The sequence below is a fragment of the Zingiber officinale genome, chromosome 4B, assembly GCF_018446385.1.
Source record: "Zingiber officinale cultivar Zhangliang chromosome 4B, Zo_v1.1, whole genome shotgun sequence".
In the NCBI taxonomy this organism is placed as follows: Eukaryota; Viridiplantae; Streptophyta; class Magnoliopsida; order Zingiberales; family Zingiberaceae; genus Zingiber; species Zingiber officinale.
The window spans coordinates 133858243-133874881 of NC_055993.1; the positions used below are offsets into that span (position 1 = coordinate 133858243).

Sequence of the window (16639 nt, forward strand, 5' to 3'; positions counted from 1 at the left end):
CACATTATCTTGAACACGTGCAAGATCTTGAACGCGCTCAAAAGTGAAATGGTGAACACCTCTTCACATTGGCTTTAACACCAAGAGGATATTATAACACCTCATTAACATTACCAACACAACATTAATGATGACAAATTATCTAACGGTTTGAGGAGGATTTTGCTATCCAAAATGTTTGATGAATTTTACTTGAAGAGCTATAATTTTTTTTCAATAAGTTTGAAGGTTTCATGAGCGATTGTTAACTTAAAATTGATAAAATTTGAAATCGTTTGATTCTTATTACCCTATTGCAAATACTATTATTTTATGCTTGAAAAGTATTTATTTATATAATATTTTCCCTTGTTAATTAGTTTAGAAAAGGGCAATTCACATAAATGCATATGGATATACTAAAATAGATAATAAATTATTAAGTTTTTAATTGTTTTCAACATAGCATTTTTTTTCTTAAAAATGATATTTTATTCCGAAATTATTTTTTATAATATTTACAAAGTTTTATGATTTTCAAAATACATGAATTTTCTATGAACTGCTAAAATTGATTTTATCAATCAATAAAACAGTGTTTTTTTAAAATCTTTTTCAATAACCATTAAAGAGCTGGCCTATGAGCTGTTTTTTTTTTAAGTCCCTATTTTTGTTTGATCCATGTCATCCTTCTCTAAAGCAATGAATGACCTTGTGATACATTAAACTAACTCATTAGGATTGAATGAATGATCTTGTGATACATTAAACTAACTCATTCGGATTGAATTATCAAACTTGACAAGCTCTTACGTCCAATATATTAAGTCTCGACACTTGATGCGTGAATTGGAAATACATATTAGATCTAGGTTAAACTCTTTGATAAACAAAAAAAAATCAAGACCATTTCAGTCGACTCAATTCAAAGAAAGAGCAACTTGTTTTCATTAATTAATTATTTAGTCAATTGAATTTGCTTTTAGTCATTAATCCAAACTATAAAATATATATTTGTAAGCAAAATATTTATAGTTTGACTAAGTATTCGAGTCAACTAAAATCTCTTTAGTTGACTAAATTTGCTTGTGGATCTTGACTTTATTCGAGATCGAGCTCGTTCATCAACTACCTAGAACACTAGGTAGACCTCTACTTTGATAGAAATCCATGACTACACTAAGTTCATTTTGCCTTTGAGTCCATTATTTTTTGATCTTACCCAAAATAAATCTAAGAAGCCACATCAATCACCATTTTCCATTTCAAGATTGATGACCAACATGGCTTCAAAGCACCCCATGGCTTCACATCCATGAAGTCAATTATCCAAATTTAATCACTTCAATTATCAAACACACCTTATGACCAAACTTAAGTTGTATCGCCAAACTATCAAAATACACCTAACCACAAGGGAAGGAACCATTGTTCCAAACAAAAATTTTATAGAATTTTTCTCTTTGCCTGGCTCCAAGAAATGCAGAAGTCATACCCAACCACAAAAGGATATTATCCAATCACTTCCAAATAATAGTACTAAAATGTCACTGTTTAGTCCTTTATTCTTTTCAGGGACAGTGAATAAATTGTAATTTTTTTTCTTTCATTTATGGAATTGTCAGTCTATCAAATTATCTTAAAATTTTCATTTTCATTTTTCTTCTAAATGAATACAAATACTGTAATCAATTGGTTAATAAAATCATTTTTGAATCTAGTTACGCGATGACTTATGTAATCGGAAGACATAAACTCAAGGGAATGGGCACCGGTCACAAAGGGGAAGTTATCGGCTAGGTGGGCCTTGACAGTGAAGGGAAAGGTGCTTACACAAAAAAAATCGGCTTTGGCCAAGAATGGGAAGTGTGCCGGCTCAAGGAGTTGGATAACAACCACAAAAGGAAGGTGTCGACAAAAGGAGATGGACATTTCCTAGAAATGAAAGGTGTTGATTCGCGGGAACGAGTGTTAGTTGAATGGTGAGGGTGTTGGCTCGAGCATTATCTACTCAAAGAAGATGAACATGAGGAGAAATTGGGTTGACTCTAGTTCAATTCAATAATGTCTAATTGGGTCGGATAATCCGGTTTGATTCAAATCTTTTCTAAAGTTAATCCCCTCTTCATCAATTTAAAGTTGTCTTTTGCTTGACCTATAATTTTTTTATTTAATGACAGTAAGAATAGCGAAATTTAGTCCATGTAACAACACTAGACCATCACTTTATATCGGTAATAAGTGTTTATCGGATCTATCATGAATGTTGTGAATGGTGCATTCCTTATGCCAAGTGTGTTTAATACTAGCAAAATGTCAAATGAAACAGTTCAATTTTTGAACTTTAATTATAATTCATTTTTATATGATTTTATACCTATATGTGTTCCATTGTTGGTTGTTTTGTCTTTGATTTTGTCACTTGCCTCTAAATTTTCTTTGAAAATAAAAATGATACACAATATATATTACTGAAAGAATCTAGCAGAATAGAAACAATTGCTGATCAATCAAAAATGAGATTAAATGATAGAATAAAAGGAGATACAAAGATAAATGAAAATACCGGAACATTAAAAAAAATCCCATGGTATTGACTCGAAAAAAGTTAAAAGTTGAAGCATATTTAAATGACTATAAATTAAAGAGAACTGATGAGACATATTTCTTTTTCAAACAATAATTTTTTTACCGAGCCCAGTAGATAAATTTTCAAAATATCTAAATGTATCATAGTTTTAAAATTATCAAATTAATACCTACTCCCCGTTTTACCCTCATTCTCAAATCAATTCGACTAGAAAAATAAATCAGTTGAATTAATTTTATTCTGTTTGAAAAATTCATCAGCCGATTTCGACAAAAAATCGGCTGATAAACCTAAAGACCTTCAAATGATATGAAATCAATTCTCATATGTTCGTTTAGTTCTCTTAATTGTAAAAATATTATCAAATATCAATTTAACCTAATATATTGAGAGTAGTGATTTTTTTAACATAAATTAATTTTTCGAATATATTCGTGTTCAAAAAATCACTGTTCTCAATATATTTCGTCAAATTGATATTTGATAGTATTTTTACAATCAGGAGAACCAGACGAGCACATAGAAACTGATTTCATGTCATTAAAGGTCTCTCGGTCCATCAGCTGAAATGATATGAAACCAGTTTCTATGTATTCGTCTAATTCTCCTAATTAAAAATACTATCAAATATCAATTTGACGTAATATATTGAGAATAGTGATTTTTTTTTTGAAACTATGGTCGAATGAATCTAAATAAAATCAATATAGTTTCATTCAGCCAAAATCAGTTGATAGACCTAAAGAGTTTGGAATGAAGTAAAATCAAATCTTGAGTTCTTTTAGTTCTTATGATTATATCAATTTTTTCAAACATCAATTTGACTCAATATATTGAGAATAGTGATTTTTTTGACATGAATTAATTTTTAAATACATTTGTATTTAAAAAATCATTGCTCTTAATATATTGAGTCAAATTGATATTTGATAGTATTTTTTACAATCAAAAGAACTAGACGAACATATAAGAACTGATTTCATGTAATTTGGAGGCTTCTAAGTTCATCAGCCGATTTCGGCCAAAATCAATTGATAGACATAGAGACCTCCAAATTACATGAAATCAGTTATTATGTGTTCGTCTAGTTCTCCCGATTATAAAAATATTATCAAATATCAATTTAACCAAATACATTGAGAATAGTAATTTTTTAAATATGAATTAATTTTTTAAATACATTCGTATTTAAAAAAAAAAATCATTGCTCTCATAAGTCGATTTTGGCCGAAACTAGCTAATGAATTTTTTTCAGTCGAATTGATTTGAGGATGAGGGTAAAACAAGAAATGGGTACATGATTTGATAATTTTAAAACTATGATACATAATTTGTATATTTTAAAAATGTATCTACTAGGTTCAGTAAAAAGTTGTTCAAACAATTACAATGAAATTTAGTTTTTCAAAACCAAAAAACATCCAAGGGTATCTTTGAACTCATCATGATAAATTTGACCAACAAACATGGTAAGTCATAACAATTTATTTTAATTCAAAGAACTTTGTTACTTGACCAGGAAATAGATTCATAATAAAATTAAAACTCATAATGTGAAAGTATATAGTTTTGGTAGTTTGTGTCTATATGTCATTTTCTTTATAGGTATGAGTTACATTAGCAAATAGATACTTTGGACAATGTATGATATACTCTTATAAACACAATTATATTATCCCAGGACATAATGTAGACCGTGATCGTATGATATTTCTGATGAAACAACCAGAGATCAAATTTCACATGAACTCACAATTGAAATTCATCTCACTATACATTTCCTACCTATGTATCTAAATTTATCTCCTTTCCTATCGATGAAATCGATTCTAGGAGGCCGCTGATATGACAGATCCACCTTTTCTTTATAACACAGTTATATTTGCCAAATAAAGAACTACTAATTTCAATACACTACACTGAGATCCTTGCACGATATAATAAATTCATTTTTGTAAAATAGAAAGCTAAATTATCGCAAATGCATGATGAAAGAAACAAGCAAGTATTTTGAAAGCGTAGGTTGGTTTACAAACCTTCTAAACTAAGAAATATTATTATGAACACTTAGTAAGTTTTCTCATCAATTGTTCATCACATATTAAACACATGAAAATTTCTTTACAAAGTATAACTTCATCTCTTCACACACAATTACTATTTATTATTGTTCCTCAAATTACCGACAAATAATTGTGGAAACATACAACAAGCATAATTACTTTTTGTAATTATTACATTGACGAGTGAAGGAAATATTCTTCCACAAGCATATAAGCATGAAAAAATTCAAATAGCTCAGTAATTTCCACTATTGAAGAAAAAATCACTACAAAATTATCACTTTACCCCGAATATAAAATAAGAATGATAATTTTGAAATTATTACAATTAACTACGAGCTTAAAATTTAAAACTTCTTAGTAATTGAATCTCACATTACAAGATCATTATAAATTGACATTGAAGACAATTTCCATGAAGATCTATATGAATATTATGTGTGAATTTCTCAAATGAAATTAACTTCAAAAAATTCACAGATAATGTTCATATAGACCTTCATGGAAATTGTCTTCAATGTCAAATTGTAATGGCATTGCAAAGTATGATTAAGTTATCAAGAAGTCTTCAATTTTAAGCTTATAATTAATAGCAATAATGTCAAAATGATTATCCTTATTTTACATCGGAGACCGATAATCTCATAGTGATTTTCTTCAATAGCGTAAATTAATGAGTCATTTGAACCTTTTCTTTATGCTCATGGAAAAGTATTTCCATCAATATTGAAGGGAAAGCTTGGCGCAACGATAAAATTGTTGCAATATGACCAAAAGATCACGGGTTCAAATCATGAAAATAGTCTCTTGTAAAAAATAGGATAAAGTTACGTACAATGAATCCTTCCCCGGGACCCCATATGATGAGAGCTTTATGCACCGGACTACTTTTTTTTTTCTTAAATGACTTCTAAAATTTCATTTGCATTTGTGCATCTCATTGCTCCCAGTCTGCTGAGTCCTTATTCGCCTTAGTTCTCTTCTATTTAGTCATTTAAATATGCTTCCTCCCTTAATCCCAGTCAACACCAAGGAATTTCATTTTTTCAATGTTTCAATATTATCATTTACCATTGTATCTCCCTTCATTCCATCATTTATTTTCATTTTTGGCTCTACACCATGAGAGATCAGCCTGTTTCTGTATCAATTTCTTTCAAAGGAAATTTAACAGCCAGTGACATCCAGGCAAATCTGTATGACAGAACAACAAACAATGTAACACATATAAGTATAAAATTACATAAGAATGGATTATAATTAAAGTTAGAAGTTTAAACTGTTTCATCTGACCTCGAGATAGTATCAAATACATTCTGCAAAAGGATTGCACCAACAAAAAAATCCATGACAGATCCTTTCCATTGAGATAAGCACTTATTACCTGTAAAAAGTCATGGTCTAACCGTGTTACATGTACTAAATTTTTCTATTTTTCTAATATTAAATAAAAATTTATGAGTGTTCATTTATTTTTTCTTGAATAAGTTTCAATAGAGAGATTGTGTTAGGGATCCTTATGAGCCAAGCAAAAGACAATTTTAAATCGCTGAAGAGGGGATCAACCTTAAAAACGTGTACTGGATTCAAACCGGATTACCAGACCCAATTAGACATCATTGAATTCAACCAGAGTCAACCCAATTTCTCCAGATGTTTTCATCTCCTTTGAATAGACAATGCTCGAGCTAGCACCCTCACCATACAATTAACACCCTTTCCCTTGAATCAACACCCTTCATTTCTTGCCGGTGTCCATTTCCTTAGTTGGCACCTTCCCTTTGAGATTGCTATCCAACTTCTTGAGCCAGCACACTTCCCATTCGTGGCCAAAGTCAATCTCCTTGTGTCAAAACCTTTCCCTTCACTGTCAAGGTCCGGCCTAGCCGATAACTTCCCCTTGAGTTGATGTCTTCCAATCATGGCTAATCTCCTCAAGCCACCACCTCCCCTTACACAAGTCATCACGTAACTAGTTAAGGCATGCTTTAAAAAGATTTTGTAGGTGGTTTCTTTAGCGTAGAATGCTCACACAAAAATACTTATATTCTTCCTCTTATTCTCTCAAGTGCCAAAGAAAGCACTAAGATAACTTGGAAGCAAAAAACAAAAAGAAAATGTCAGTTTTGAAGCTCTCTTAGATAAAAATTTTCTCAACTAGGGTTAGATTCTTTTTTTTTTATAGGGTGAGGAAAAAATTTTTATTAACTATATCATTGTTTATTTACTTGAGAGTTTGTTTGCTTCAAGATGAAATGAAGAAGCAATCAATTTGTATTAGATTGAGTTTTCTAGAAATTCTTTAGCAACAATGGAAACTCACATAGAACAACTGAAGTAAAATATGGGAAGTGAGCAAGATTTAGATATTGTGATTGGGTAGAGGATATCTATTCCATTAGTTTTCTTGATTTAGAGGCAAGTCTAGCTCAAGTGTTTGCTCCATTATAATGGCGTTTTGTTGGTTTCATTTAGTGCCTCATATCTGGTTATTATTGAGACTTGCCTCATTTTAAGGGGTGGATTAGTGAAAATTAGGATATGCACCAAATTCTAGATAGCTCAAGAAGTATAAGTTGAGTCTCATTCCCTTAAGTAGTTGAGTTCAACTAGGTTGTTTTGATATAGTTAGAAAAGGGTTTAGGGTTTTTTTAATGTGTTGATTGTGGACGTTGAACAAATTGACTAGGATCTTGCCAACTTGAAAAGAGCTTTAAGAGGTCAAGATTAATAAAGAGCTACATATCAATAGGGTTGATTGCAAGTCCAAGAGGTCCAGGTCAAGTCTGACTAGGAACTTGGCAAGAATCACTTCACTAGGTTGATTGTTGGTTCAATGGTTTGGAGGCGCAAAACAAGGTGAACCCAGAGGCAAAGTGAATGATGGCATAGGGCAAGCTTAGAGGGTTTAGTACACCCAAAAGACTAAAGGCTTAGCGAGATAGACTAAAGGGCAAGAAGCACATTGAAGAGTTAAAGATATTTGAATTGAGAGATCATGAGCAACTCCGTAATCTTGGGTTATATTCTGGATAGTCCGCCAAACGGGTTGTACAATAAAAAAAAAATAGTTGGTTCTACAATATAGAAACTATGGATTCTAGAGTATGAGATAATTTGTGAATTTATAAATAACTTAATTAGCTAGGATAAGTGATAGAGCAAGTTCAATGTAGGCAACACCTTTACAATCGTAAGGTTTTACTATAGTAAGTTATTTTGATGCCTCTTCTAATTAGCAAGATATTTTGGTAAATCAAAAAAATAAAATAAAATATTGGTGATGAGACAACTTTGCATTCAGGATCATTAAAGAGTTTGTGGCCTACTTCAAATTTTGTAAACTCTAATTGCTTAAATTTTTCTTTTGTGGTTCTTTTATAAGTTGGGACACAAATGAGATAAAGATTAAGTGCTACTCTAAAGAACTAGAGATTTACCTGATTTAACAAAGATATATAAGCAATGTTAATGAGAAAATGAGCATGAAATATTTTATGTTGATGCATAATAAATGAGTTTTCGTACCTTTTCACAAGAATTGTCATATTTAGCAGACAGATTAAAATCATTATATTGTCTAGTACCTTTTCACAAGAATTGTCTTATTTAGTAGACAGATTCAAATAATTATATTGTTTAACGCTATCCCATGTTTAGTGGATAGATACTTGTTGATAGCATTATATTGTTGTATGAGATGTCATATGTAGCAAGTAGGTACCTTTGTTTAATATCTTTATATTGTTCCACATGGGTAAATTCCATATGGCTCAATATGTCTAACAAGTCACACTATAACTTAAGCCAAGTTGCATCTTCCGATTTGAAAATCAGAAAAGGTACTTTTGGAACACCAATGGGCATTAATTTAAAGACAAAATTGAGCAATATACTTCATGTTAATATAAAAACGTAACAATAAATATTATATTTAACAAGTAGATTCCTTTATAATAGCTTATATGTAATATGAATGTCAATACTTCTAATACCTTTATTTGGTTGATTATTGTTGATATGATAACTTTGGATATAAAAGGCGGTGTCCTAATAACATGCAAATAATGTATCTTAATTTAACAAAACCCCTAGTTATGTATCACTTAGATTAGTCCCCAAACAATGAGTTAAATAAATAATATACTAAAATGCAATAAGATTGTGTGTGCACACTATATATATAAATGTGTGTGTATATGAATGTATGTATGTATAAATGTGTGTTTATATATGTGTACATATTTGTGTGTGTGCATTGCCAAGTGCCATGTATTAGATGAGATTTTATGTGGTAGGCGGTCACGGATCAATGTGAGTTGAGTCATTCAAGCTTGAGAATAGAATTATATTAAGAGATGAAAGAGATAAAATCAACAAAAATTCAGTGAGTAAAGCATAAATTGGTAACTTGAGTTACCACTAATTGATTTCATTTAAGGCACATATTCGACTAAAGATGGAATCGAGCCACAAGAGTTGATCAGAGGTATTTCATCAAGCTTCTATAGATTTCCATTTTGCTTTTACTCATTTAATTTAACTTTTATTATGTTTCACTTGTCATTATTCTTAGGATACCTTTATTTGTGTTTATTGCATTGCATACTACATAAATATCTTTACATATATTCACTCTTGTCAATATAAGACTTATTGTTGCTATTATGATTGTTTATTTCCTTGATCATGTTGTTTTGCAATGAGACTGGATATTTATGTGCATATGCTATAAATTCTATAATGCAAACTATCCCAAGTGAGATAATTATCCTAATACAGTGTGAAGTGGCCTTTGAGGTACGACAAGCACATAAACATATCTCATCAGCATCATATCATTATATATGCCAACACAAGTATGTTAAGTGCATAGTTCAATAGTCCTATAGCTTGATCTTGACCTATTATATATCTTTTGCTCGTTGTGTATCATTCCCTAAACAAATACAATTTGAACATGTACACCAATAAAACAGGGCAACCCTTTTCCATTTTATTCATTTTCACTACTGGTACACCTAGACTAATGCTCACCTAGATTCTCCTTCACATGGTCTAACAAGCTCTATTTTGTCCTTTTGATTTTCTAGAATGACTTGAATTATTGGGTGGACTAGCACATTCACCACATATTCAAACAATATTATAAGTTTAAATCAATTAAAGGCCTAACCCATTGCTCACTAATATAATGTTCAGATAACAAAAGCACAATTACATATACAAAGAGAGGTAGAGTACCTTGGATCACATGCATAAGTGCAAGGAAGGAATGTAAGCGAGTACAGAGTCGTTGCACCACTGCCTCCCTTTTTTTTTTGTTTGCCAAAAATCACGTTGGACTGGACTGATGCTTGTGGGTTTCTGATACTCCCTTTGTCCGATATAGTATGAAAAAACTTCTTTTGTTAATAAGATAGAATTGTTCTCCATCATACCTAGTGATATGGCCCATGTTTGAGAAGAAATCAAATGATGAAATACATTAACAGTTTCAATATTTATTAAGTGATTGTGATGAATAGGGACACATTCAGTAACTCAAATTATCTTCGACTGTGAGATTACCATCCACGTCGTTGCTTTACGTATGTCTGAAGAAGGCAATTCTGCTTGCATGCTTTGCCCTTCAGGTTCTATTTCAACGGCGGATTATTTTGGGAAGACATTGATACGACGCTTTTTACGCGTTGCCTTGAGATTTCTCTCATGACTTCCAGTACCCTTCTCGGCGTCCTTAGCTTCCACCTGATTTGAAGAAAACTTGTGCGTAGGGATTTTAACACCATTTGCTACTGATGCTGGGGTTTCAGATGGAGCTGTGACTTGCGTTTCCAAGTCGCGTTCTTCTAGAAGAGAAAGGAGAAAAGAAGAATAAATAAACAAAAGATTGCTTCTTTTTTTCAAATCCAAGTTTCTGAAAAACTGAAATCCGTCTCGGTGAAGAGGAAGAATAGTAGTTATGAATCAACACGAAAGTTTCGTGAAACAAGGAGAAAGGAGTGGAAAGGGAATTTGCCAGGAGGACTTCTGCTGCAGACGGATGCAAGAGGCTGAGACTTCAAATTCCTCCTCAAAACGCCACGGTAGGCGGGGTGGCCTCCGTCGTTTCCATTAGGGCATCCGGGTATAACAACCCTAAACCCTTATCTTTGTTTTACCGAGATTCTAACCCGAGACATGATGATGGCAACACTTTGTGCTCTAGTCACTAGATCATCCCGAGAGTACAGGATATTATATAATGCAAAAGGCGAATACGTTCGGCCCCAGGGTCCCCACCAACCTGTCCCAGACCAACATGGAGAAAATAAATCACAGGTGGCTACTAGCTTTTGGAATAATGACTAGCACATAAGGGAGATATTTACCTTGACTTTATCGAAATTCAAACCTCAGACCTATAGTGACAACACCTTCTAGCCACTAGACCGTCCCGAAGAGACATGGTGGCAATAAGACGAATATGTTCGCCCCCCAGCGCCCCCACCAACCTGTTCCAGGGCCAACACGGAAGAAGTAAATCACGGACGGCTACTAGCCTTTGGAATATTGACTAGCACATAAGGGAGGTATTTACCTCGGCTTTACCGAAATTTGAATCTCAGACCTCATTGTGATAACACCTCATGCGCTAACCACTAAACTCATCCGAAAGGACAAATTAAAATCGTCCCGAAGAGACATTACAGCATTGCAGCAAAAGGCGAAACTCTCGCCCCCAGGGCCCCCACCGACCGGACCCACGATCATTATGAGGGAGATAAATCACAGCACCCGAGCTAACATAGGACGGACCGGGTGGGATACAGGGATAGGGGATTTATTCTCCCGTTGCCACTGAGTTTCGACTCGATGACCTCATTGCAGTAACTTTCGTCCTGAAGAGACATACATTGATGGGTGGAGGTGGATGGCCCCCACCTATTTTACAAGTGGAGATTATTCAAAAAAAAAAAAAAAAAAAAAAAAAAAATCCTTTGGATCATTTTTAGGATTTAAGATTTAATCTTTTATATATATTAATGAGATAAAGGACTCTATTTATAAAATAAATAAGGACTATATATCCCTACGGATATATATAAAAACAGATCATTCTCTATATCATAAAACCATCTAAAAAATCCGGCCTCGGATTATTTATCCCACCAATGATTACAGAGGCATTATGAGATTATCGTCTGGAGTCTGGACCTCTCCTCTGAATCAATGGAGGGTGTGTTTTGAGATGTCAATGTCCACCAACAGTGTAAATCTCACGGGCTGAAGGGCTGGACGCCAATGCACGTGAATTTATCTTGGGATTCTGGTCTACTTTTAGTAGTTTATTCTGTAAAATATCTTCTCTAATATATTTATATATTGAAAAGTTCTCGTGCCATAACTTTGTTTCACAAGGCTTAAACTGCATGGTTATTTCTGAGAAAATGTCGATGCTAACTCCATTTGACGACTTCGGTGAATTTAAAAGTTGCTGGAGGCTACGGGCAACGTAAAGTTTTTAATAATCTCCGTGATTTGATGGATATTTTTTTTAAATGTATTGATAAATTATTTGTTAGGAATGTTTTTAAATTTACTCTGATAGTAAAAATTTCTATAGAATATTAACTTTAAAGTTAATAATTAATATAAATTAAATACCGAATGTCAATTAAAAAAATTGTCACATGGCTAACATAAGAATAAGTTTTTTATCCTCAACTCATAAGGTAGCTTGTTTAGAAGGACTAATAGCTCATAAAGCTTCAATAAAAAGAGTGCTAGAATAATTTTAATAGTGGTCATTTTTCTTATTAGTACTACTAGGTTTTTAATATTTTGGATCGATTAATCCTGGATGTTGATTTAGTTTTATGGAAGTTTTCCACTTACAGTAAATTAAGATCCAATGAAAATCTATCTAGAAAATCAATATTCTTATACTCATTTTTCACCCGAGAAAAAAAAAATCTTCTCTAGTGCACCAGACTAGTTAATTAATTATTTATTAATTAAGTAATTTATAATCATTTATTATATATTAATTAATTATTTAATAACTAATTAATATTTTTTATAATATAAGTCTAACGGTATTAAATAATTTTATAATTTTTATAAAATAATAATATAATAATCTTGAACCATTGTAAACCATGCATGAACCATGAACCAATGATTCTGAACCGTAAACTGTAATCATCTTAAATGATTAAGGTTAAGGGTCGGCCCCACAAGAATCGTCGAACCGACAATTCTGAACCGTCGAACCGTTGGTTCTGAACCATGGTCAAGCCTAATCATGAGTGACTTTGTTTTTTGAACAATGACCATTGTATGGAGAAGGACGTGAAACTAGCAAGTATTTTGCTGTAACCTCCAAATCTCTTGGTAGCAACGCCCCCATGTAATGACCATCTGCCCCATGCATTAGAGGTCACTCTTAGTGAACCAGGTAACACTGAACCTAGGACGACTAGTCCGATTCTACAAAAAAATTTCACTGACCATCAAGGTAAATCGGGAAGCGCTTGCAACAAGCAACCCAGAATCCTAACATCCCGTAGTTGGGCGTCTCATTTGGAGAAAAATTCTCTATAAATACATTGTAGTTGGTAATCAAATTATGAGTATCTGGATGATAACTTGGCACTTTTCCATACACCATATCGCGAGGGGCACATTAGAGGTCACTCTTTTTAAAAACAAAGGATCACAAAACTATTACATCTCTAGATGTCTATACTCCAGACAAAACTAGTAGCGCTGAAATACTTCACACAATCTCGTCATGCTATTGATACCAAACTAATGTCCAACCATCTCTTGACCCTATCAAAAAAAGACTTAGCAATAGCACATTCAAAGAAGATGTGGACATTAGAATCTTCAAATCGGCGGCATAGGGAGCATATCTTTTACGATTCATATGGCATGTTGTCCGCTGTCCTTAGCTTACTATGAGCAAGAAACTAAGCTATGAATCGATGATTTGGCAATATAAATTGCTTCCAAATCACTGGAAACCAAGAGACTTTGGGTATTCGTGAATGAAAGAACTCATATGTCAAAGTTGTTCCATTTTACTTCATTACAAATCATACAATGAGCTTCATGTTTGTTGCACCTATTGAAGTATTCTACTCCAAAAGAATATTACAAATCTCTAATATACATTTAATAAGTGAAGAATATGGACCGGTCCTTAACAAAAGTCACTTGCACCCAATCCAACAAACTATCCACGATATTTGCCTGTCGTGTAGCCAACACTTTGGAAATGATTTTATAGAAGATTGTATAACATGAAATGAGTCTATAATCGAAAACACGTGGAGAGTGATCAGATTTTGGAATAAGAGCAATCGAGGTATGATTTCATTGCTTGAGAAGTTTTTCATGGTGGAAAAACTCATTTACCGCCGCTATAAAGTCATCCCCAATCTTGTCTCATGCAGTCGTGTAAAACCTTGCATTGAAACCATCCGGTCCAAGGGCTATATTGGCCGCAATATCAAAGAGGGTCCCCTTTATCTCTTTCGAAGTAATTGGGGCAACTAGATTCGCTGATTGAGCTTGAGATAGGTAGTTTCCATAAATATTACTGCTAGCTAAAGGAGTGCTCAGCCTAGTTTTGCTCAATAAGTCTTGAAAATACCTCACAAGCTTTTCAACGATTTCATCTAAACTAGTTATTTGCTCACAAAATTGTTTGATGAGTGTGGTAATTGCATTTCTTTTGTTATTGTACTTCACCGAGTTATGAAAAAACTTTGTACATCTATCACTATTCATAAGGTATGTACTATTTGTTCATTGTTGATAGAAAAGTGTTTCCGCATCCGCTAGCAATGTTGCTCTCTTTATCATCATCTCATAATCATTTGGTGGTTCGGCCCCGGTAAGAAGGCTTCGTTGCACATCCTCTAGAATTGATTTTGCCCTTAAAGCTTTCTCCGAGACATGTTCAAAGTGAAGTTTATCAAGTTCTCTCAACTTACCTTTTAGTCTTGTAAATTTTGCCTAGAGTCTAAATTGAGCACATCAAGAAATAGGATCATCCCATGAACTCGCCACCAAGTCTTGGAACCCCTCATGTAATGTCGTACATATTGTAGAATTTGAAAGACCTATTGTCCCTTCTCCCTTGCAAGTATTGAAACAATACCACAAGCATGATATGATAAGCATCCGAGCGGTGTGAATTCCACATAACTCTTATAATCCGCTAAAAGTCAATGTGAGTTCACCGTAGAATTATCAAGCTGACAAAAAACTGATCCATTAGTCCATATTAGCGGGCATCAACCAAGCCACAAGTATGAACAAAACTCTCCAAGTCATGCAATTCTTAATTGGTAACCGTGGCCCACCCTTTTTATCTTTTAACATCAATAATAAATTATAATCTCCATAATGAATCAAGGTTCATCTATCATCTCCCCAAGAAGTGTGAGTGCATTCCATAAGGCTTGTCGTGTCGTAATAGAGTGAAAAATATATACAGTAGTCACTAAGTAAACCTGATCCATAATTGAACAACACAACCGACAATGCATATATTGATCCGATGCCTTAAGAACATCCAGGGTAACCCTGTGTATATCCGAAAGAAGCAAAAGATGACCTCGATTCACATTAAATGTCACTCTTAACTCTATAGATGATTGCATACTTTCAGTTAGTATTATGTGCAAGTTAAGATTAGATCTTTCTTATTTCTCCATGATGTATCCATTGCATTAAAAGTTATATATCAATATAGTTCAAAATATTTTTTTAATTAGATTGATAGTTCATTTTCATACTCATAATTTCTTAGGTCAAGAGACATAAACATCTCACAAGATCACGCCATATGGATACTTTTAAACAATTATGACCAAATAGGATTATATCAACTTTCCCTATTTGGCTAGATACAAACTCTATAGCACAATCATCTAGAGACAAACAACTTAAAAAGTAGCAATGATGAGGAAGGAGATGATAAGAGCCTTCACTAACATGACCAACACAACATTGATGATGACAAATTATCTCAACACTTTGAGGAGGATTTTGGTAAGCGCCAAAATATATTCAATGAATTTTTATAAAAAAAAATGTCAATAAATTTGAAGGTTTCATGAGCAATTGTTAACTTAAAATTGATAAATTCGAAATTGTTTGATTCTTATTACCATATTGCAAAAACTATATATATTCTTTTAAGCTTGAAAAATAATTATTTATATAATATTTTGCCTTGTTAATTCGGTTAGAAAAAGATAATTCACATAAAAGATGATACTAAAATAGATAATAAATTATTATGTTTTTGATTATTTTCAACTTAGTATTTTTTTCCTTAAAAATGATATTTTCTTCTGAAATTACTTTTCTATAATATTTAAAAAGTTTTATGATTTTTCAAAATACATGAATTTTTTTATGAATTGCTAAAATTGATTTTATTAAAAATAATATGGTTCAATCAATTGTAACTATGCTCAATCAACTAACTAAAATGATATACATATCTTGAGGGAGTCAAGTATAAATTAAACTAAGAGAGGATTACAAATTAATATGAAATTCTAAGCTTAGCTTGGTTCGGGAGTTGAGTGCCCATAAATACTTTTTTGGGACAAAAATTAAAAGAATTCTTCAAATTATTAAAATCATGAAAAAAATATATATTTCTTTTACAAGAAAAAAATTAAAATAAAACCAGTGTATTTCTCTCATAGTAATTATAAAATTGAATATATGTGAATGGAAAAAAATATATATAGAGAGGAAAGAGATTCTTTTGTAAATAGAATTTTAGTATTATATTAAAAATTTTAAAGTATATTACTTGGTTTATATTGTTATTCATACATGTGTGATATGAATAAATATATGGTAAGAAATTTTCTCATATGTGGATATGTCTTAATGTAAATATCTAAATTACATTGAATTAAATTGACTCATGTGTAAATATAACTTACATATGCTATATATCAAGCAGGTCAACTTAAATAAATTTAAT

General features: G+C 32.3%; 1 long non-coding RNA gene across 1 annotated transcript; it reads right to left on the bottom strand.

Annotated features, from left to right (window-relative positions):
- Positions 1-4592: 4592 nt before the first annotated feature.
- LOC121976851 lies at positions 4593-10479 on the bottom strand. The gene is made up of 4 exons (XR_006110701.1): positions 10204-10479; positions 9877-10073; positions 5926-6016; positions 4593-5826 (listed from the first exon to the last, which is right to left on the bottom strand). It is a non-coding gene; the product is annotated as an uncharacterized LOC121976851 (long non-coding RNA).
- Positions 10480-16639: the final 6160 nt, after the last annotated feature.